We start from the raw sequence: 25,350 nt of genomic DNA, 5'->3' as shown, positions 1-25,350 counted from the left end.
CGACGAATGACAGTTCCTTTAAGTGACGTCATCCAAGATGGCGTCCCTCGAATTCCGATTGGCTGATAGGATTCTATCAGCCAATCAGAATTAAGGTAGGAAAAATCTGATTGGCTGATTGAATCAGCCAATCAGATTGAAGTTCAATACGATTGGCTGATCCAATCAGCCAATCAGATTGAGCTTGCATTCTATTGGCTGATCGGAACAGCCAATAGAATGCGAGCTCAATCTGTATGTCACACAGACATACATACACACACTCTCACAGAGACACCCATAGAAAAAGCACAAAGACATATGCACACACCCTCACAGACATCCACAGAAAATGCACAGACATACACACCCACCCTCACAGAGAGACCCACAGAAAAAAAAAATACATACACACTCATAGAGACACAAACAAAAGCACAAATACATAAACACAGACACCCACATAAACACTCACAGGAGGTAAAATTTCTGCACATTGCATCCCCTAAATCAACAGTGTGTGACATGCATGATAAAAAAAATTGCAGAAATTAAGAGATCACTTGTTAAAGAATCATATTTGTAAATGTGCAAACAAAAATAATTCTGTGAATTCAAAATTGTACATTGGTGATCTGGGTAGATGGCTAGATGAAGAAAAGTACTTTTGAAAGGTTGACATAAGTTTGTCCCCCCCCCATTTTTCCCAACCAAGAGCACCACTTCAAATATGGTGTACAAATGTTTCCATCTGTCATCTGTACTTATGGATTTTGAAAATGCTGTACTCTATATGGTCTTGGTGGAACCATAAGCTGTGGTACTCAGTCTCATACTATTCGATCTGGTTAAATGCAGGATTTAGGCTTTTTTGTATGTATTTCAAAATTAAGTTAGCTGTAGTGTAAACTGAACAGTGTTAAGTTAACCTGTCTCATTTCAAACACTGAGCAATCTTAATCTGAGAGTATAACATTTTATGCAGATGTAAAAAAAAAAGCCTCCTTGCATTTGGAAAGTCCTTGCATAAAGGGGCAGTAAACTGGAATGTAATTACTATATATATATATATATATATATATATATATATATATATATATATATATATATATATATATATACATGTATATATTAATAAAAAAAAAACTCATATCTGCCAAAAGGGCATCTACCATTTGTGTATTGAGGAGGAAACATTTCTGCATGGCTTCAATATAGAATTTCTACAGCATTGTCAAATAATCATAAATACACTGCTGCATATTTCTAAAAAAAAAAAGGTGGTTTTATAGACCTCTGGCCCCACCATACCACTACTACCATACTGAAGTTTCAATCCAAAATTGCACAAAGAAATAAAAAACATTTACTAAGTAAGTCCTACCTCCTCTGCAAATGAAAGTGATCTTCCGTCTGACTCAGGCACACATTGTACAAAGTTAAGTGTCAAGTCTGTCTCACACTGTGCATAGTGTTTTAGTGCACACTCAGAAATCCTCTCAAATGCTAATGCTTTACTCCTTGTAATAACATTTCCCACTGTAATTTTTTTTTAAAATAAGTTGTTCTGGCCTCATGGGGCCCCCCTGGCCCATTGGGCCCCTGACAGGAGTCACCCCTGTCAACCCCTGATGGCAGCCTTGCACATTACAGTGACATACATACAGACTCAGTATGACAGTGACACACACACACATTACAGTGACATACAAACAGACTCAGTGTGACAGTGACATACACATACACACAATACAGTGACATACATACAGACTCAGTGTGACAGTGACACACACACACTACAGTGACATACATTCAGACTCAGTGTGACAGTGACACACATACACACATCACAGTGACATACATACAGACTCAGTGTGACATTGACACACACATTAAAGTGACATATATACAGACTCAGTGTAACAGTGATATACACACACACACACATTACAGTGAAATACATTCAGACTCAGTGTGGCAGTGACACAAACACACACACATTACAGTGACATACAAACAGACTCAGCCTTGCAGTGATACACACACACACAGACACTGTGACAGTGACGCACACACACACACATTACAGTGACATACATACAGACTCATTGTGGTAGTGACACACACACACACATTACAGTGACATACATACAGACTCTGTGGCAGTGATACACACACACATTACAGTGTCGTACATACAGACTCAGTGTGACAGTGACACACACACACATTACAGTGACATACATACAAACTCAGTGTGACAGTGACATACACACATTACAGTGACATACATACAGACTCAGTGTGACAGTGACATACACATACACACATTACAGTGACATACATACAGACTCAGTGTGACAGTGACACACACACACATTACAGTGACATACATACAGACTCAGTGTGACAGTGACATACACATACACACATTACAGTGACATACATACAGACTCAGTGTAACAGTGACACAGACACACATTACAGTGACATACATACAGACTCAGTGTGACAGTGACACACACATTACAGTGACATACATACAGACTCAGTGTAACAGTGACATACACACATTACAGTGAAATACATTCAGACTCAGTGAGGCAGTGACACAAACACACACACATTACAGTGACATACATACAGACTCAGTCTGGCAGTGATACACACACACACAGACACTGTGACGGTGACGCACACACACACATTACAGTGACATACATACAGACTCAGTGTGACAGTGACACACACACACACATTGCAGTGACATACATACAGACTCAGTGTGACAGTGACATACACATACACACAATACAGTGACATACATACAGACTCAGTGTGACAGTGACACACACACATTACAGTGACATACATTCAGACTCAGTGTGACAGTGACACACATACACACATTACAGTGACATACATACAGACTCAGTGTGACAGTGACACACACATTACAGTGACATACATACAGACTCAGTGTAACAGTGACATATACACACACACACACACACACACACATTACAGTGAAATACATACAGACTCAGCCTGGCAGTGATACACGCACAAACACACAGACACTGTGACAGTGATGCACACACACACACACACACATTACAGTGACATACATACAGACTCAGTGTGGCAGTGACACACACACACATTACAGTGACATACATACAGACTCTGTGGCAGTGATACACACACACACACACATTACAGTGTCGTACATACAGACTCAGTGTGACAGTGACACACACACACATTACAGTGACATACATACAGACTCAGTGTGACAGTGACATACACATACACACATTACAGTGACATACATACAGACTCAGTGTGACAGTGGCATACACATACACACATTACAGTGACATACATACAGACTCAGTGTGACAGTGACATACACATACACACAATACAGTGACATACATACAGACTCAGTGTGACAGTGACACACGCACACATTACAGTGACATACATACAGACTCAGTGTGACAGTGACATACACACACACACACATTACAGTGACATACACACAGACTCAGTGTAACAGTGACACACACACACATAACAGTAACATACATACAGACTCAGTGTGACAGTGACACACACATTACAGTGACATACATACAGACTCAGTGTAACAGTGACATACACACACACACACACACATTACAGTGAAATACATTCAGACTCAGTCTGGCAGTGACTCACACACACACACACAGACACTGTGACAGTGACGCACACACACACACATTACAGTGACATACATACAGACTCAGGGCTCGATGATTGAAAGCTTTCTGGGCTGGCGAGATTATTAAAGAATGCTCACCAGTCCTTCTATTTCCCTTGTGGAATGATCTAAAGCCATTTTTTACCCTGAAAACAGGGTGTCTCGCTAAGGGGCGTATACTGCATTTTCATATGAAATGTGCACAACAAAATTTGTATTTTAAACATTATACAAAACAAATATTTGAATCATTCACACAAAAATAAGCAGGGAAAAATTGTATTGTTATGGTGCATCAAAAATCGTAACAAAATTCTTCACCAAAAATCGTATGTTAACAAAAACGTAAAATTAGTATCTAATTTACACAGGAATAAATCAAATTCAATATTCACAGCGTAAATTGTAATTGTAGTAGACTAAATGTGCAAAAATCACACAGAAATTTGAATTTATAAATACAAAATGCAAAGCGTAATTGTTGTTTTTTCATAAAATGGGCTGAACATAGGCGTTCCATGGGCGTATATGACACTGTCTCACTAATCCCAGTGTAATTCTATAAAGATTTTCGCACTGCAGATATCACAGTTTTTTCTCGCCAACTAAAAGGTGGCGAGCTTTTGTCAAAACAATACGAACACTTATAACCCCAATAGAAAAACAAATGCATACGAACATATAGGCGAATGTAAGATGCTATAAGCAGAAAGCAGCATAATGTGAGTTATATTGGCTGCAGGATTTTAATTTTAAAGTGCTCTCCCTGCTCTCTGCTAACTTCGCATTAATGAGTGAAGTTTCCCTATCCAGCGAGCTCCATTACTTTTAATAGGAGCCATCTCGCAACTCGCAGGGACTGCCCCTTTTTTACGATCATTGCACCGGGGCAGCCCTGCGAATGTCAGTGAGAAAAAGAAGGTTTGAGCTGGCGAACAATATATCATCGAGCCCTCAGTGTGGCAGTGACACACACACACATTACAGTGACATACATACAGATTCAGTGTGACAGTGACATACACATACACACATTACAGTGACATACATACAGACTCAGTGTGGCAGTGATACACACACACACACATTACAGTGTCGTACATACAGACTCAGTGTGACAATGACACACACACACACACATTACATTGACATACATACAGACTCAGTGTGACAGTGACATACACATACACACATTACAGTGACATGCATACAGACTGAGTGTGACCGTGACACACACACACACATTACAGTGACATACATACAGACTCAGTGTGACAGTGACATACACATACACACAATACAGTGACATACATACAGACTCAGTGTGACAGTGACACACACATTACAGTGACATACATTCAGACTCAGTGTGACAGTGACACACATACACACATTACAGTGACATACATACAGACTCGGTGTAACAGTGACACACACACACATTACAGTGACATACATTCAGACTCAGTGTGACAGTGACACACATACACACATTACAGTGACATACATACAGACTCAGTGTGACAGTGACACACACATTACAGTGACATAAATACAGACTCAGTGTAACAGTGACATACACACACACATTACAGTGAAATACATTCAGACTCAGTGTGGCAGTGACACAAACACACACACATTACAGTGACATACATACAGACTCAGTGTGACAGTGACACACACATTACAGTGACATACATTCAGACTCAGTGTGACAGTGACACACATACACACATTACAGTGACATACATACAGACTCGGTGTAACAGTGACACACACACACACATTACAGTGACATACATTCAGACTCAGTGTGACAGTGACACACATACACACATTACAGTGACATACATACAGACTCAGTGTGACAGTGACACACACATTACAGTGACATAAATACAGACTCAGTGTAACAGTGACATACACACACATTACAGTGAAATACATTCAGACTCAGTGTGGCAGTGACACAAACACACACACATTACAGTGACATACATACAGACTCAGTCTGGCAGTGATACACACACACAGAGAGAGACACTGTGACAGTGACGCACACACATACACATTACAGTGACATACATACAGACTCAGTGTGACAGTGACATACACATACACACATTATAGTGACATACATACAGATTCAGTGTGGCAGTGATACACACACAGACATTACAGTGTCGTACATACAGACTCAGTGTAACAGTGACACACACACACATTACAGTGACATACATAAAGACTCAGTGTGGCAGTGACACACACACACACACATTACAGTGACATACATACAGACTCAGTGTGACAGTGACATACACATACACACATTACAGTGACATACATACAGACTCAGTGTGGCAGTGATACACACACACATTACAGTTTCGTACATACAGACTCAGTGTGACAGTGACACACACACACATTACAGTGACATACATACAGACTCAGTGTGGCAGTGACACACACACACACACACACATTACAGTGACATACATATAGACTCAGTGTGACAGTGACACACACACACACATTACAGTGACATACATACAGACTCAGTGTGGCAGTGATTCACACACACACACATTACAGTGTCGTACATACAGATTCAGTGTGACAGTAACACACACATTACAGTGACATACATAAAGACTCAGTGTGGCAGACACACATTACAGTGACATACATAAAGACTCAGTGTGGCAGACACACATTACAGTGACATACATAAAGACTCAGTGTGACAGTAACACACACATTACAGTGACATACATAAAGACTCAGTGTGGCAGACACACATTACAGTGACATACATACAGACTCAGTGTGGCAGACACACATTACAGTGAGATACATAAAGACTCAGTGTGGCAGTGATACACACACACATTACAGTGTCGTACATACAGATTCAGTGTGACAGTAACACACACATTACAGTGTCGTACATACAGATTCAGTGTGACATTAACACACATATTACAGTGACATACATACAGACTCAGTGTGGCAGACACACATTACAGTGAGATACATAAAGACTCAGTGTGGCAGTGATACACACACACATTACAGTGTCGTACATACAGATTCAGTGTGACAGTAACACACACATTACAGTGTCGTACATACAGATTCAGTGTGACAGTAACACACACATTACAGTGACATACATACAGACTCAGTGTGGCAGTGATACACACACATATTACAGTGACATACATACAGACTCAGTGTGGCAGTGACACACACACATATTACAGTGACATACATACAGACTCAGTGTGGCAGTGATACACACACACTGTGACAGTGACACACACACATTACAATGACATAAATACAGATTCAGTGTGACAGTAACACACACATTACAGTGACATACATACAGACTCAGTGTGGAAGACACACATTACAGTGACATACATAAAGACTCAGTGTGGCAGACACACATTACAGTGACATACACACAGACTCAGTGTGACAAGTGACAAACACATACAGACACCGTGACAGTGACACACATGAACCAACTGGCAGTCAAAGGAACTGCAGCATCACTGGAGAAGTTTGTATCCCGGGGAAAGGCGCAGCATCAGGAGCTGGTGAGGCTGGAGCTAAACTACAGAGAAAAAATCAAGATCACCAGGGATCTGGGAGCAAACAGCAGATCCGGAGCAAGGATCCAGGGAGACAGGGAACAGGAGGCTAAGAAGACACAGAATAAGGGCAGGAGCTTGTCTTGTAAAGTAAGTAATGGGGCTGAGAGCCAGCACTCCCTGCATCTTGTGTGATTCTTACTGGGTACTCACCTGATACTGGCAGCCACCTGCCTGGGGGATACAGGAAAACTTTATGCAGAGCTAATGTATTATTTATGTGAGTAACTGAACCTCTGTTTATCTCACAGAAACATAAAACTGTAACCAATGTAACAAAGCTAAAGACTTGACACACAGAACAACAAAAAACAACTAAATAAAGACAAAAGAAAATAAACACAAAATGCTTCTGTAGGTAGTGGTACCTTACAGTGCCCAGGCATACAGGGTGCTACACATTGTCCTCTATTTTCATATTAAAATGACCTGCTCAAGCTCCCTAGCTAAGTATAGACTGGGAACTTATGTGCAAACACAGGGGTATTTAGTTAGTCTGTCCCAATAGGATATATGATATTGCTAGTTTGCAGCAGTTGAAGAAGATTTGTGTTTTGTAAAGGGCTGTGAAAATATTTGCTAAATTTCCCTTGAAAAAACAGTGAAACCCTTGTTTGTTATAGTTTGTTATAGTTTGTTATAGTTTTCCTTTTTTGTCCCTTTTTAAGTTGACTTTGCTGTTGAGCTTTTCTTCATTAACACTGCAGATTTACTAATGGGTTGTAATGTAAGACTAAAAAAAAGGCTGCCAAATAATGTTTTTGCATGATAATAAGTAATAGATCTAGATCTAATTTACTCAAATAAAATGTTACCCATAAAACTGTTTTGCAGTGTATTTAAACAAGTTTTGTACCTAATTTGTAACTTGTAGATTTTATGATGATACAATGTTAAAGTTCACTGAATTCTGAAAACAAATTAAGTATTTTATAATAATGTTTATTGGGAAAAATTAGGGGGGTAGCATCTATTTCATTTTTTAGCTAGTTATGTGCTATTCTGCCCATCCTTACCAGCAGGGAGGGTTTTGTAATTTTGAAAGTAGGTAAAAACTTTTTTTTTTTTTTTTTGGGGGGGGGGGGGGTATATCTATATATTGTTTGAGAAACGTGTATTTTTCCCAATAATTGCCTATCATACGGTTCTTTTGAGCTTTTTTTTTTACTCATCTTTATATTATAAGTAAGGAGTCAATCACAGTCCTTTAGAAAAGTTTTTCTAATGATTTTTCTAGAAAATTCACCATTAATGTCTATGCTGATTTTGTAGATAAATAATTTGCATTTTTTAAATTGTTGTGGTCAGTTAATTGTTTTGTACCTATGAGTAGAAATGTTCAGCATTATGGGTACAGTAGGAAGGTGTGTTTGTTGTGTTACGTTTTATTAGTGCAAATGTGTTTTTAAGTACTTTTAAATTTAATTGATTCATTAAAGGGATAGTCTAGTCAAAATGAAACTTTCATGATTCACATAGAGCAGGCAATTTTAAGAAACTTTCTAATTTTCGAATAAAGATACCAAGAGATCGAAGAAAAATTGATAATAAGAGTAAATTAGAAAGTTGCTTAAAATTGCATGCTCTATCTAAATCATGAAAGTTTCATTTTAACTAGACTATCCCTTTAAGTAGTTAAGAGCTGATAAAATACCATTTGGGGCTTTATCAACTACTCTTAGATTGTGAATTTGAAAAGTAAAACATGGCTGAAAAGAGTGTTGCTAATGACCAACAATGATTCTGATCAGTAGAAAATGGACTTTACTATGTTAAAGGGACATTATACACTCATTTTTTCTTTTCATAAATGTTTTGTAGATGATCTATTTATATAGCCCATAAAGTTTTTTTTTTTAAATACATGTATAGTGTTGCTTATTTTTAAATAACATTGCTCTGATTTTCAGACTCCTAACCAAGCCCCAAAGTTTTATGTGAATACCGTCAGCTACCTTCTCCTGCTTGCTGCTGTTTGTGTAAAGGTTCTTTTCATATGCAAAAGAAGGGGGAGGGGGGAGTGTCTTATTTGCCACTTGCAGTGGGCTTTCCAGCTACATTTTCAACAGAGCCAAACTGACAGCTTCTAAGTACGTTTTTAAACAGTTTTATACTGGATTTTTATATCAGTATCTGTGCATCTTATTCTTTATAGTAGTGTCTATTACATGCAGTTATATGAAAATGAGTGTATACTGTCCCTTTAAGTAAAGGGCTATTTTTGGTCATTTGGAAGTTGATCACAATCCTTTAGAAAACGTTTCAATGGATTTATTGACAAACTGACTTTACTTGCACTTTTCTGTTGAAAGTCATTAGATAGTTTTTTCTAACTTTATTAAATACATCACAGGTCTTGTCTTCAGATGCAGATAACAGCTATTATCTACATGTGAAGTAGAGTCCTGTGAGGTCCTAAAAAGCTTATGGAATAAAAAAACCCTTGATTTTATTGGTCCATTAACAGATATCTACTAATGGAACATTCTCTTTGGGACCAATATGACAACAACCTGTTTTTCTGGTATTGACATAATACATACATTCAGTTTATCATGGATAGATTACTAGGGCTGTGCTTAGTACACCAGGATACAGAACAGAGCAATTAATGAGGGATAATTATATGGCATGATACCTTTATATGATACTTTCTAAAATAATTATAATTCAATAATCCCTGTTTGTCTATTGGGGGTGCATGACCCCTTTATGCATTGCTGACCCCCCATGTGTGACGAATACTGTATGTAGCATATATGAGGTAACATTGTTGATTTAGTGGATAAATAGGTTTCCTAGTGTCTAGGGCAGCACAAAAACTAAATATACCACTGCATCCAGAACATGCCCTAACATTATACCTTGCAAAAGTGATTTTAAAACCTCTTGCTTCTGACTAAAATGGTGCTTATCCCTCCCTACCTAACAAATCCAAAAAATTTGAAATGTGCTGCTGAATCACATAAACAGGTTTTAATACTTTATGTTTAATACTTCTTTCACAATACTTTGCTATTATGCTTCAGTGTTTGCCTCTGGAAGGGTTTGCTGTTGAGAGGTACTGAAGCAAACTCTCCCTCACAAAAGACATCCGGTTTTACAACAAAGCTGGCAATCTGAATGAGGTTGCAGGACCACTGATGAAATCCCAGCACAATATGGAATGGTCTCACTTAGCATCATAAGAGCCATTTTTGACTTTGATAGATAGGCTTTACAAATACTACAAATGTAATGTAAAACCCTAAACCCTATTCAGCACTGAAGGGCCAATAAAATTATTGCTTCATTGTAGTGGGGATTTTATTATTCACAATTTAATACAGAGCCCCTTTATTTTCAGAACAAAGACTGAAAGTGACATGATTTTTGGAAATTTGGGATTTTATTCACCACCTGTTAACCCTTTCCATGCAATAAAGATTAGTGTGTTCTATCTGTTCAAATATCTGATTTACCCGCTATGGGCATACAATAATTTTTTCCATTGTGACAAAAAAGAATAAGAATGTTATGTTAGATAAAGGGCCAAAATAGTAAAAAAAAATACTAGTATGTCATTTAAAGGCTATTGTCCCTGCAAAGGGGTTAAATACACAGTAGAAGTATTGCTCAGGATCAGCAGTGAAATCAATCAGCAGCACTGGTTATACAGTAGACATGTGCGATTCGATTCGGTCCAAATAGAAATTTGGACGAATTTGTCGAATTCGGAGATTCGGATCGATTCGAATTTCCGAATTGCGGTAGTGCCGAATCTACCAAATAAATCAGAATCGATTTGAATTTATTCGGTAGATTCGGATGGCCGTGTATTACACTAGTATTGTACAGTATACTAGTGTAATACACAGCACATCCCACTTAACACTTACCGAAATTCCGAATCGATTCGAACTGAATCGAACCGAATTTTTCATGAATCCGAAAGAATCCGAATGAATCCGAAATGAATTCATTCGATTTCTTCCGAATTCGAATCAATCCGAACCGAAATTCGAATCGATCGGAATCGATCCGAACCGAACCAAATTTTTCGAAGCTGCACATGTCTATTATACAGCTGTGTCATGTGACTAGTGCTGCTAAATGAATTATCCATGGGACCGGCAGTGCTCTGCAGGTCTCGAGCAGTACTTCTACAGTGTATTTAAAACCTTTGTGGGTGTTACACACAAATCATTGCAGGTTGCTAGTGTTAAAATACATGATCTGATTAATTAGAGCATACCATTTTTCCAATGTAATGGCCCTTTAAGAACCCTTTCTGAAACATTAAAAGATATGCAATTTAATGTACACTATGAAACATTTGTTGAACTTTGCAGATCTCTGTGTGATCCACAGCAGTAGTTACAGCCAAACCTTTATCATAGTGGCAAAAAAAAATAAAAAAAATCTGCTGTGGATCTTACAGAGATCCGCAAAATGTTTCATACTTTCATTATCACATTTTCCACAGTTTATTATATGCACACTTTCTGAAGAACAAGATCCTACTGAGCATGTGCACCAACTCACAGGGTATACGTATACTAGTCTGTGATTGGCTGATGTCTGTCACATGATACAGGGGCCGGAAAATAGGAGAAAAAAATAAAATTGTCAGAAAAAAAATCTACTGCTTATTTGAAATTTAGAGTAGGTGATATTGCATTGTCTTTTTATTACGCACTTGTTAATTATGCAATTCTACTGAATTTAGTGGTCCTTTACATTACAAGAAGAGGGTGACAAAAAAAGGTAATGAAATAATATTGTAAAGTTGTTTTTTTCTACACATAATTAAACAGTTTGTTGTACATTTCCTGAAGTTTAAAGAACCATTATAGTCACAATATGTACAGGCTCTAATCTATTGACCCTAAACTACTGTGTGTTTAACTCCTGCAAAGTAATTAAGTTAAAGGGACATAATACTCATATGCTAAACAGGGATAGGCACGAGCCAAGGCTGTGGCGGACATTTTCTAAAGTAAAGACCTTTAGTGAAGGACACCAAGGTACATTTACAATTAAAACTATTATTTTATAGTGCTGAATTTTATTATACAGATACAGAAGATACACATCCAGTATTTCACTCAGGCTTTTTTTATTCCATAACTTATCACCCAATATCGCTAGCAGTCTCTTGACAAGCCACTAACCTTATTCACACTAAATATTTTCCCTTTCCTATTATTTAATCAGAAAGAAAAGATATACTAAGGTCATGATTCACAACCTTACTATATCTTTTCTTTCTATTTAAATACTACTTATAATAAACCTCAGGTGCTGGTTAAAGTGCTTTACCTTTGCATATAAAGCTCCAGGGACACAGTGGCAGTTTGCTTCTTGAATCTTCCCTCCCTCTCTGTCTCACTCAGAGTCATTTTCTGGTACTAAGCGGCATCATGTGTTAGGGGCCACAACCCTGCGAAACGTGGCGCCGCGTGTGTTAAGGAGGAGTCAGGACCAGTATTCATCTGTCTTACTCCTCCCTCCCCACAGCAAAATGGGTGGCGGACACTGCAAGGGCCAGTCACGGACACCCTGATGCTAAATCACATGAAACTGATGCAGTATAACTGTAAAAAGCTGACAGGAAAAAAAATCACCTGAGCATCTCTATGTAAAAAATGAAGATATTTACAATTTCCTCAGCTCAGCAGAGTAAGTGCTGTGTAAAAAGTTATACTTCAGCTGTTGCTCAGCTGCAGGTAAAAAAATAAAAAATGAAGAAATGAGCAGCAGCCAATCAGCATCAGCAGTACTGAGGTCATGAACTCTTTTACTGTGATCTCATGAGATTTGACTTAAATCTCATGAGATTTCATAGTAAACTTCCTTAAACTGAATAGGGAAATAAGATGAGGGTGCACGTAAGCTCACTCCCTTAGCTGTCCTGGGACAGATACACTGATTTGCTGCTTAGAAGTCCTTTACATTGGGATGTGGCTACTGAGGAATTTTTGAGGTAAAATATTTTTCTTTTTTACATAGAGATGTTCAGGTGATATTTTCTACTCAGCTTTTTACAGCTATACTGCATCACTTTCAAGTGTTTCAACATGTGGGTATCATGGCCCTTTAAATAAACAATTTCAAATCCTTTCCAAATATATTTCTTGAAGCCTTGGATCTAATGATGACTTCAGGAGAATATTTTTTTCCAATAAGTGGGTCACATACTCTTGGGTTGGGGTAAGTTAAAGTCTAATTTACTCCTTACAATTATGTGCTTGAATATGTTGCTCCCTTATGGATTCATTTGACCTAAGGCCGGATTTACAGACCAGGTTCACCTGCACTTTCAGCTCACCGTTCATCGATGTGCCGGCGGCCTTAACTAAGATGGCTGACGACAGTGAAATTATAGCACTGTGTGTGTGCAGCAGCCATCTTTGTTAAGGCCGCCGCAAGCATTGCACATGCCTGGGGAAGCCGGATGCCACTCATGCGTAATACAAAATGGCCATCGTGCATGTGCAGTGCTGTTATTTCACTGCCGGTGGCCATCTTTGTTAAGGCTGCCGGCTGACCGGTATTTATAATAAAAATTGGAAGTTGCCTTTGGGCACAGTCCTATTCTGCCTTATTATAAATCCGGCCCTGATTTGACCATCCCAAAAATATATGATACCTGGGGAAGAATAGATTATTTGAGGCTTAGTATTAACAGCCTATAATGTATAAACATGCCTAAAGTAAATTCAAATTTAACTTAAAGGGACATGAAACCCAAAAAATGTATTTCATGATTCAGATAGAGAATACAATTTTAAAAAAACTTTCAAAATTACTTCTATTATTTAATTTGCTTTCCTCTCTTGTTATCCTTTGCTAAAAGATTTATCTAGGCAAGCTCAGGAGCAGTAGAGAACCTAGATTCTAGCTGTTAATTGGTAGCTGCATATATATACTGATTGTGATTGGCTCACACGTGTTCAGTTAGAAACCATTAGTGCATTGCTGCTCCTTCAACAAATGATACCAAGAGAATGATACAAATTAGATAATAGAAGTAAATTAGAAAGTTGTTTAAAATTGTATTCTCTATCTGAATCAAGAAAAAAAATTCGGGTTTCATGTTCCTTTAATGATTCAGATAGAACATGTCATTTTAAACAACTTTTCATTTACTTCTATTATGTAATTTAGTTTCTTTCCTTGGTATCCTTTGTTGAAAAGATAACAAGGTAGGCTTAGAAGTAACAATGCACTACTGAGAGCTAGCTGTTGATTGGTGACTGCACAAATATGCCTCTTGTCATTAGCTCACCCGTTGTGTTCTGAGCCTACTCTTCAATGAAGAATACCAAAAGAAGAAAGCATATTTGATGATAGAAGTATATTCTCTATCTGAGTCATGAAACAAATAAATATGGGTTTCATGTCAGTACACAGACACAATGACAACAATACGATTATAGTGTGTTGTTATAGAGTAAAATATCAGTCTAACTATTGTTTGCTGCAATTGTTTTCAATAGCCAAACCCTTATTTGGTGGAGATGATCCGGGGTTAAGTCTGCAGACAACAAGGCTAACCACAGGCATTATGTTAGTATAAAATACATTGTTTTGCAGCAGTAATCAGTTACATCCAATTAGTCACAGATATGTTGCAGTGTTAGCCTTGGGAAGTCAGAAGGATGCAGTTCTGAGAATTAGAAATTCCACAATATAAAAAACTGAATTGCCTGAAAAGGGAGTAAAAATAAATAATGAAACTATGTTGTAATCTTGTTTCATTATGCATAGTTACATTTTTTATGTAAAACTCTCAAGGTGTTTACTGCCCCTTTAAGGTAGGCTACCCGATTTTTAACAGAATTGTTATTTTTTCAGGAACTGGTTAATTTGTCCCCAGAGAATATAAAAGGGACACTAAATATACTGTTTTTATAAAGGTACTCATCTGTGCTTGCAGGGCCTGTATTTTGGCAGGTTCTGTTATGCATCTGCGTTGCAGATCACTTTCAGCTATGTGCCTTGGGAACTACAGTTCCCTGCATGACGTGCTGCAGCAGGAGAGTGAGATGTGAAGCTAGGGGGTGGAGAGAGCTAAGTGCACCTCCTTGCAAAGAAAAAGTGTGAAGTGCAGACTATGTGACTTTTTAGTAGGTTAGTCGTGGAGGAACAATTAGGCCATTGAGGATGGAGCCTAAGTAAGTAAGGCCAAACATGGCGCTGGTAAACACTAACTATACAAAAATGATTCCTTTCCTTTTATGTGCAGTCCCAATTCTTTAAAGGGACAGTAAACACCAGAATTTTTGTTGTTTAAAAAGGTGGATAATCCCTTTATTACCCATTCCCCAGTTTTGCATAACCAACACAGTTATAATAATACACTTTTTACCTCTTTCATTACCTTGTATCTAAGCCTCTGCAAACTGCCCCCTTATTTCAGTTCTTTTGACAGACTTGCATTTTTAGCCAATAAGTGCTGACTTCTAGGAGCTTCACGTGCCTGAGCTCAATGTTATCTATGTGAAACACATGAACTAACACCCTCTAGTGGTGAAAAACTGTCAAAAAGCTTTCAGATTAGAGGAGGCCTTCAAGGTCTACGAAATTAGCATATGAACCTCCTAGGTTTAGCTTTCAACTAAGAATACCAAGAGAACAAAGCAAAATTGGTAATAAAAGTAAATTGGAAAGTTATTTAAAATACATGCCCTATTTAAATCATGAAAGTTTTTTTTTACTTGACTGCCCCTTTAACTTTCAAAATCTGGCTGCACTATTTGGTGCCTAGAAAATCGTTCATCCTCACATAATGTCTCCTGGGTTCTTGTGGAGCTGGACATGACCAGGATTCTGATTGGAAGGCAATGTAGGCAACTGTCTAAAGGCATTTTACTGGCATGTGAAGTAATGTGACCTCATAATTTTTTCCAGATGCCATCTGAGACTGAGAGGCTTAGTCTTAATCAGTGATAATAATGTGTGGAGTTCTGTGGCTGTAGTTATGGCGGTCAGGGGTGTAGCTGCTGAGGATTCTCTAGTGGGGTTGAGTGTATCATGGGTGGGTTTAGGCATTCTACAGGCAGAGTTAGAGAGTACTGGAAGCATGCCTTTCTTTCATGATTCAGACAGAGCATGCAATTTTAAGCAACTTTCTAATTTACTCATATTATCAATTTTCTTTGTTTTCTTGGTATCTTTATTTGAAAAGTATGAATGTTAGCATAGGAACTGGCTCAATCTGCATTATTAAAATATTACTTATAAAATATTGAAAAATATTAATAAAAATTATAAAAAATGTATACATGCTGAAAAAAATCAAAATAATAGATTATATATATATATATATATATATATATATATATATATATATATATATATATATATATGTATTTATATATTTTATGATATGTATAATCATTTTTATTAATATTTTTTTATATTTTATATTTAACATTTCAATAATGTGATGTAAGATTAGTAATACTTCAAGTGCGCTAACCCGACACCACGTTAGACCTAAATTGCAAACTGCGATGCACATTACTCATATTTTACATTCCAATGTTTTTCACGTAGAAATGTTATTTTTTATTATTAACTATATATTTCAATATATATCTGCTAATGTTAATATAAAATAGATATCTATACCTATATATCTATACGGATAGATATACAGGTATAGGTGTATAAATAAAAATGACATTATCCTGTAAATAAAGAACATTGGAATTTGAAATATGTACAGCAAATATACAGTAAAACACATATGGCTAGATTTAGAGTTTTGTCAGTAACGACCCGAAAATCTAACGCCGGCTTTTTTCTGGCCGCACCAAAAAAATAACTCTGCTATTGAGAGTCCACAGAATGGCTGCGTTAGGCTCCAAAAAAGGAGCGTAGAGCATATTGAACGCAGCTTCAACTCTCGATACCAGAGTTTCTTACGCAAGCGGCCAGCCTAAAAAACGTGCTCGTGCACGATTCCCCCATAGGAAACAATGGGGCTGTTTGAGCTGAAAAAAAACTTAACACCTGCAAAAAAGCTGCGTTCAGCTCCTAACGCAGCACCATTGTTTCCTATGGGGAAACACTTCCTACGTCTGCACCTAACACTCTAACATGTACCCCGAGTCTAAACACCCTTAGCCTTACACTTATTAACCCCTAATCTGCCGCCCCCGCTATCGCTGACCCCTGCATATTATTTTTAACCCCTAATCTGCCGCTCCGTAAACCGCCGCTACTTACATTATCCCTATGTACCCCTAATCTGCTGCCCCTAACACCGCCGACCCCTATATTATATTTATTAACCCCTAATCTGCCCCCCACAACGTCGCCTCCACCTGCCTACACTTATTAACCCCTAATTTGCCGACCGGACCGCACCGCTATCATAATAAAGTTATTAACCCCTAATCCGCCTCACTAACCCTATAATAAATAGTATTAACCCCTAATCTGCCCTCCCTAACATCGCCGACACCTAACTTCAATTATTAACCCCTAATCTGCCGACTGGAGCTCACCGCTATTCTAATAAATGTATTAACCCCTAAAGCTAAGTCTAACCCTAACACTAACACCCCCCTAAGTTAAATATAATTTGAATCTAACGAAATTAATTATCTCTTATTAAATAAATTATTCCTATTTAAAGCTAAATACTTACCTGTAAAATAAATCCTAATATAGCTACAATATAAATTATAATTATATTATAGCTATTTTAGGATTAATATTTATTTTACAGGTAACTTTGTAATTATTTTAACCAGGTACAATAGCTATTAAATAGTTAAGAACTATTTAATAGTTACCTAGTTAAAATAATAACAAAATTACCTGTAAAATAAATCCTAACCTAAGTTACAATTAAACCTAACACTACACTATCATTAAATTAATTAAATAAAATATCTACAATTACCTACAATTAAACCTAACACTACACTATCAATACATTAATTAAATACAATATCTACAAATAACTACAATGAAATAAACTAACTAAAGTACAAAAAATAAAAAAGAACTAAGTTACAAAAAATAAAAAAATATTTACAAACATAAGGAAAATCTTACAACAATTTTAAACTAATTACACCTACTCTAAGCCCCCTAATAAAATAACAAAGCCCCCCAAAATAAAAAATGCCCTACCCTATTCTAAATTACTAAAGTTCAAAGCTCTTTTACCTTACCAGCCCTGAACAGGGCCCTTTGCGGGGCATGCCCCAAAGAATTCAGCTCTTTTGCCTGTAAAAAAAAACATACAATACCCCCCCCCCAACATTACAACCCACCACCCACATACCCCTAATCTAACCCAAACCCCCCTTAAATAAACCTAACACTAAGCCCCTGAAGATCTTCCTACCTTGTTTTCACCTCACCGGGTATCACACCGATCCGTCCTGGCTCCGATATCTTCATCCAACCCAAGAGGGGGCTAGACATCCATCATCCGATGGCTGAAGAAGTCCAGAAGAGGGTCCAAAGTCTTCATCCTATCCGGGAAGAAGAGTAGATCCGGACCGGCAACCATCTTCTTCCAAGCGGCATCTTCTATCTTCATCCGATGAGGACCGGCTCCATCCTGAAGACCTCCACCGCGGACCCATCTTCATCGGGCGACGTCCAACTGAAGAATGACGGTTCCTTTAAGGGGCGTCATCCAAGATGGCGTCCCTCGAATTCCGATTGGCTGATAGGATTCTATCAGCCAATAGGAATTAAGGTAGGAATATTCTGATTGGCTGATGGAATCAGCCAATCAGAATCAAGTTCAATCCGATTGGCTGATCCAATCAGCCAATCAGATTGAGCTCGCATTCTATTGGCTGTTCCGATCTTTTATCAGCTAGTGTTAAAATGAGTGCAACTGTAATGTTAAATGTATTTATGTTGTGTTTTATGCAATTTTTTTTAATGCGCTACTCTTTATGCGAGGGTTTAAGTTGCACTAACCCAGCGAGCATAAAATGTGACCGCTATCTCGCGATCGCGTTTACTTTCAACTTGTAATACTAGTGCTATTTCTGATGTGGCAAAAAGACTATATGGCTTGTGCGCAACAGTTAGCGCACCACTGGTAATCTAGACATAAATGTTCTAATGTAAAAGGCATTAAATACATCAGTAAAATCCTTCTCATAGGAGATTTGTTGGTATATACTGCTTCTGATTGGCTGAATGGCCATATCAAGCGCAGAATCTGCTTGTGGCTCCCAATTAGGACTTTACCATAGTCTGAACCCATTTTTTTTTGCGGTTAATTACATAGCAAGTTTGAGTCATCAATTTAAAGGGACATTAAACACTAAATAAATATAAGATAGAATGATGCAAAGAAAAAATGATTCTGAGAATAACTTGTAGATGCATTTATTAAAGTTTCATTAGTTGTTTAAATATTGACAAAATAAGTGTAAAGTTTTAGGGGCCGATTTAACGAGGTCCATATCGGCCCCAATGCCTCTGTTTCAAACATGACCCCTGTTTCTTAGCTCGTCCGCCACCTTTGAAGCGGCGGACAGAAATTCGCCTGATAGCATACGATCGAGTTTATTGACACCCCCTGCTAGCGGACGATTGGCCGCTAATCTGCAGGGGGTGGCTTGCACAAGCAGTTCACTTGAACTGCTCGTGTAATGTTAAATGCGATGTCTGGCGGACATGATACCCTACAGCGTATCATGTCCACCAGACATTGATAAATCAGCCCCTTAGTGTCTATAAAACAATAGGCACTGCAATGTTTTAACTTAGGTTACCTTCTCAGCTGTGGCCAATTAGAGACAGTTATACATAGGTCACTAGAGTGTGCAGCCAATGGCAGCCAATGGCTGTGTGGAATATAACAGTGTTCTGCACTTCTATTTCTAACAGGAACTGAAAAGCTCACAATTTCAGAATGGAATTACAGGAAAAGGGGACAAAATAAACAATGCAAGTATATTGCAGATTTTTTTTTATATATATATAGGATTTATCATTTTATATTATTATCTTATAGTGTTAATGTCCCTTTAATATTTACATCCTCTAATGAATCAGGGCATGAAAAGATCTTGAATTAGAATATTGCTTTAAATTCTTTTTGATACCTTTCTGACAGTAATGTACAATCTTGATAATTTGTAATTATTGAGATATCAAAAGTATTAAGGGTCCATCTGTTATTTTAATTACAGCCTTATTTAACCCCTTGGATGCCAGAGTGCTTCAAGCCATTACTGCTGTTTCTGCCCTATTTGGCAGTTGAAGAGTTACATTTATTTTCCCTCTGAGAACAGTGTCACCCTCTTGTCTCCGCCCCCTTACAGATACCCCCACTAGTATTTATTCCCACCACATAAGCCTTAAAAAGAGTGAAGCATCTGATTAAAATGTAAAAAGTTTATTGTAGTTATATTATGTGACCAGTTAATGAAATGCCCATATAAGGGAGTACCTGGGAACATTTCTTAATGATTTATTTTAAACCATAAAATGGTTTTGTCTCATGCAAGAACTGTCATGGACAGAAATAGGTTAATAATGTTAGCAGACGTTACTGCAAGGAATCCCTTAGCTGACAGCTATGATAAGCAGGGCAAGCATGACTTAATAGGATTGTGCTGATATTAATAGACAGCTTGTCCTTGCTTTATAAGCTTGATGTACAGACTCAGAGCCCCCTGCTATCAATGTGATGTTGCTGGCCGCTAGCAGGGGGTGTCAATCAGCCCAATCGTATTCAATCAGGTTGATTTCTGTCCGCAGCCTCAGAGCAGGCAGACAAGTTATGGAGCAGCAATCTTTAGACCGCTGCCTCATAACTTCTGTTTCCGGCGAGTCTGAAGGCTCCATACGGAGCTTGATAAATCGGCCCCTTAGTGTCTATAAAACAATGAGAACTGCCATGTAACTTAGGTTACTTTCTTTGTTGTGGCCAATCAGGGACAGTTCAGTTATAAATAGGTCTCTAAAGTGTGCAGCCAATGGCTGTGTGGAACAAAATAAATAATTAAAATATACTATAGAGTGTGTATATATATATATATATATATATATATATATATATATATACAATTTATCATTTTATATTATCATCTCAAAGTGTTTAATGTCCCTTTAATGTATCCATCTCTCACACATGGGGCTACTAACTTAAAGAGACGGTGACGTTTAAACTTTCATGATTTATTAAACCTTATGATTCAGATAGTTCATGAAACTATAAAATATATTTACAATTTACTTCTATTTTCTATTTGCTTTATTCTCTTGGTATCCTTTGTTGAAGAGCATTCCTAGGTAGGCTGGTGATTGGTGGTTGCACAATATGCCTCTTGTCATTGGTTTAGCTGATGTGTTCAGCTAGCTCCGAGTAGTGCATTACTACTATATTAATATTTCACATTCCAATGTCCTTCACATAGAATAATATGTTCTATTTATGTATATATTTATTTATATATTAATACATATTTCTACATATATCTGATATTTTTTTGGGTAAAAAACTAAATTAAATATATATCTATACATGATTGTATATTGGTATATACAGATATATATATATATATATATATTTATATTTATATTTATATTTACATATACTGTATATATATATATATATATATATATATATATATATATATATATATATATATATATATATATATATATATATATATATATATAATGTATATATATATATATTATACATGAATACATGAATATCTATTTAAAAATCTTAGAACATATTAAGCTATGTAAAGAACATTGGGATGTGAAATATTTACAGTAATTACATAAACAGTTTATTAAATATGAATATTACATAAATATACTTTTACATGTTTTCATCTACTTAACTGCAAAAGGCTCCAATGCACTTCTAATTATGTCTATATATGTATACATATGTATATATGTATTTGTGTGTTTCTATGTGTATATGTGTCTGTAAATATATATATATATATATATATATATATATATATATATATATATATATATATATATATATATATATATATATATATACACACACATAAATACATACTATATGTACACACATATACATACATAAATACATACTGTATGTACACACATATAAATACATAAATACATACTGTATGTACACACATATAAATACATAAATACATACTGTATGTACACACATATAAATACATAAATACATACTGTATGTACACACATATAAATACATAAATACATACTGTATGTACACACATATACATACATAAATACATACTGTATGTACACACATATAAATACATAAATACATACTGTATGTACACACATATAAATACATAAATACATACTGTATGTACACACATATAAATACATAAATACATACTGTATGTATGCATATATAAAAATAGAGACATACCTCATTTTATTGCGCTTCCCTTTATTGCACTTTGCAGATATTATTTTTTTTACAAATTGAAGGTTTGTGGCAGCCCTGTGTCGAGCAAGTTATCGGCACCATTTTTCTAACATATATACACATATAAACACATAAGTACACATGAATACACATACAGTGCCCTCCACTAATATTGGCACCCTTGATACATATGAGAAAAGAAGGCTGTGAATAAAATGTCTTTATTGTTTAACCTTTTGATCTTGTGTTCAAAATGTACACAGAAGTACTCTGCTCTCATGGATATCAAACAATTGCAAACACAACACAGGTTTATAAAAAAAAATCTTTCTTAAATATATGTTTGGCACAATTACTGGCACCCTTTTAGTCAATACTTTGTGCTACCTCCCTTTGCCAAGATAACAGCTCTGAGTCTTCTCCTATAAAGGCTGATACGGTTGGAGAATACAGGACAAGGGATCTGAGACCATTCCTCCATACAGAATCTCTCCAGATCCTTCAAATTTTAAGGTTGATGCTGGTGGACTCTTCTCTTTAGTTCACCCCACAGTTTTTCCAGGTTCAAGTCAGGGGACTGGGATGGTCATGGTAGGACCTTGATTTTGTGGAAAGTTAACAATTTCTGTGTTGATTTTGATGTATGTTTTGGATCATTGTCCTGCTAGAAGATCCAACCACGTCCCATTTTAAGCTTTCTGGCAGTCAGGTGTTCATTTAATATCTGTTGATGTCATGCATCTTAACAAAATGTCCAGGTCCTCTGGCAAAAAACAGCCCCAAAACATTAAACAACCACCACAATATTTAACCATGGGCATGAGGTACTTTTCAATATGGCTACCTGTCTGTGTGCACCAAACCCATCAAGCAATACGAGCGCAAACAAATGTGATAAATCCCTTTTCATTCGCGCGTGACTGGCTCTAAATGTTTTAAAAGTATTTTGTTTGCAAATATCACATTGTTTTGCGTTACAAAAGTATATGACTTTTTTTGTTTTTTAGATTATGTCAGAAAAATGAAGGTGATTATCCAGAAAAAGTTGAAACTTACTAGTAAATGTGTTAAACGTACTAGTAAATTGTGTTATACGTACTAGTAAATGTGTTATACGTACTAGTAAATGTGTTATACGTACTAGTAAATGTGTTATACGTACTAGTAAATGTGTTATACGTACTAGTAAATTGTGTTATACGTACTAGTGTTATACGTACTAGTAAATTGTGTTATATGTACTAGTAAATGTGTTATACGTACTAGTAAATTGTGTTATACGTACTAGTGTTATACGTACTAGTAAATTGTGTTATACGTACTAGTGTTATACGTACTAGTAAATTGTGTTATACGTACTAGTAAATTGTACTATTAAATTGTGTTATACGTACTAGTAAATTGTGTTATACAAACTAGTAAATTGTGTTAAAGGGAAAGGAAAGTCAAAATTAAACTTGCCTGATTCATATAGAGCATGTAATTTTAATACATTTTAAAAATAACTTATTTTTTCAAATGTGTTTTGTTCTCTTGGTATCCCTTGTTGAAAAAGAATACGCACATATCCTACAATTGTGGGAGCTAGCTGCTGATTTGTGCCTGCACACACTTGTCTCTTGTGATAGGCTAACTAGATGTGTTCAGCTAGCTGTAAGTAGTGCAGTGCTGTTCCTTCAGCAAAGGATAACAAGAGAATGAAGCAAATTTTGAAAGTTGTTTAAAATTGTATGTTCTATCCAAATCATGAAGAAAATAATGGGGTTTCCTATCCCTTTAATGTTTAATCAATATTATATCTTACTCATTTTAAAATATTGTAACGTTTTGTTGCACAAATTGAAATATTTTTTTATCAGGGAGTCATTCCAGTAGATGAAAGGGAACATATGGAAATATATTATACTTCGGATATTTTGTTTGGAATGATCAAAAAGTTATTCTGTATATAGAAAATGAATACCGTCTGAGTTTCTGCAAGGTTAATGTGACCTGTATTAGATGCTAGATTTCTAAGCCAGAGTAATTTCTTTAAGATGCTAGATGTTTAAGCCAGTGTAATTACACATCAATAGATTTACACAGTTTGAGTTTTTATTTCATAGTTTGATAAAGAAAACAGACTTGTGCGCGGCGGAAATATTTGTTTCGGTTCATTTAGGATCGATTCGGATGTTTTCAAATTTTGTTTTCGGATCGATTCGAATTTGAATACATTAGAATGCATTTATTTTGGATTCAAATAAATTTGGATGTATTCCGATGTATTCGGTTCGGAATCGATTAGTAAATTCGGAAGTTCGGTATGTTAGGTGGGATGTGCTGTGTATTAGACTATTATTATGTACTGTAATATTAGGTGTAACCCATAGCAGAGTGATATAACCTAATATACTGTACAATACTAGCGTACTTGTGATTAGTCCATGGCCATCCGAATGTAACGAATAAATCCAAACTAATTCGGATTTATTCGTTAGTTTCGGTGCTACGGTAATTCGGAAATTTGAATCGATCCGAAGCTCCGAACTTGACAAATTTGTCCGAATTTTGATTCAGAACGAAACGAAACGCACGTGTCTAAT

General features: G+C 36.5%; 1 protein-coding gene across 1 annotated transcript in view; it reads left to right on the top strand.

Moving 5' to 3' along the window:
• The first annotated feature begins 7,307 nt into the window (after positions 1-7,307).
• The window catches only part of PTN (pleiotrophin), a 265,024-nt gene continuing 246,981 nt past the window's right edge, over positions 7,308-25,350 (top strand). The window contains exon 1 of the mRNA XM_053718989.1: positions 7,308-7,482. The gene's annotated coding sequence lies outside the window, so the exon portion shown is untranslated. The remainder of the gene's footprint in view (positions 7,483-25,350) is intronic.

This window comes from Bombina bombina, chromosome 6 (assembly GCF_027579735.1).
Source record: "Bombina bombina isolate aBomBom1 chromosome 6, aBomBom1.pri, whole genome shotgun sequence".
Classification (NCBI taxonomy): Eukaryota; Metazoa; Chordata; class Amphibia; order Anura; family Bombinatoridae; genus Bombina; species Bombina bombina.
The sequence above is the reverse complement of the archived record's forward strand: the minus strand, read 5'-3'. Positions and strand labels throughout refer to the sequence as shown.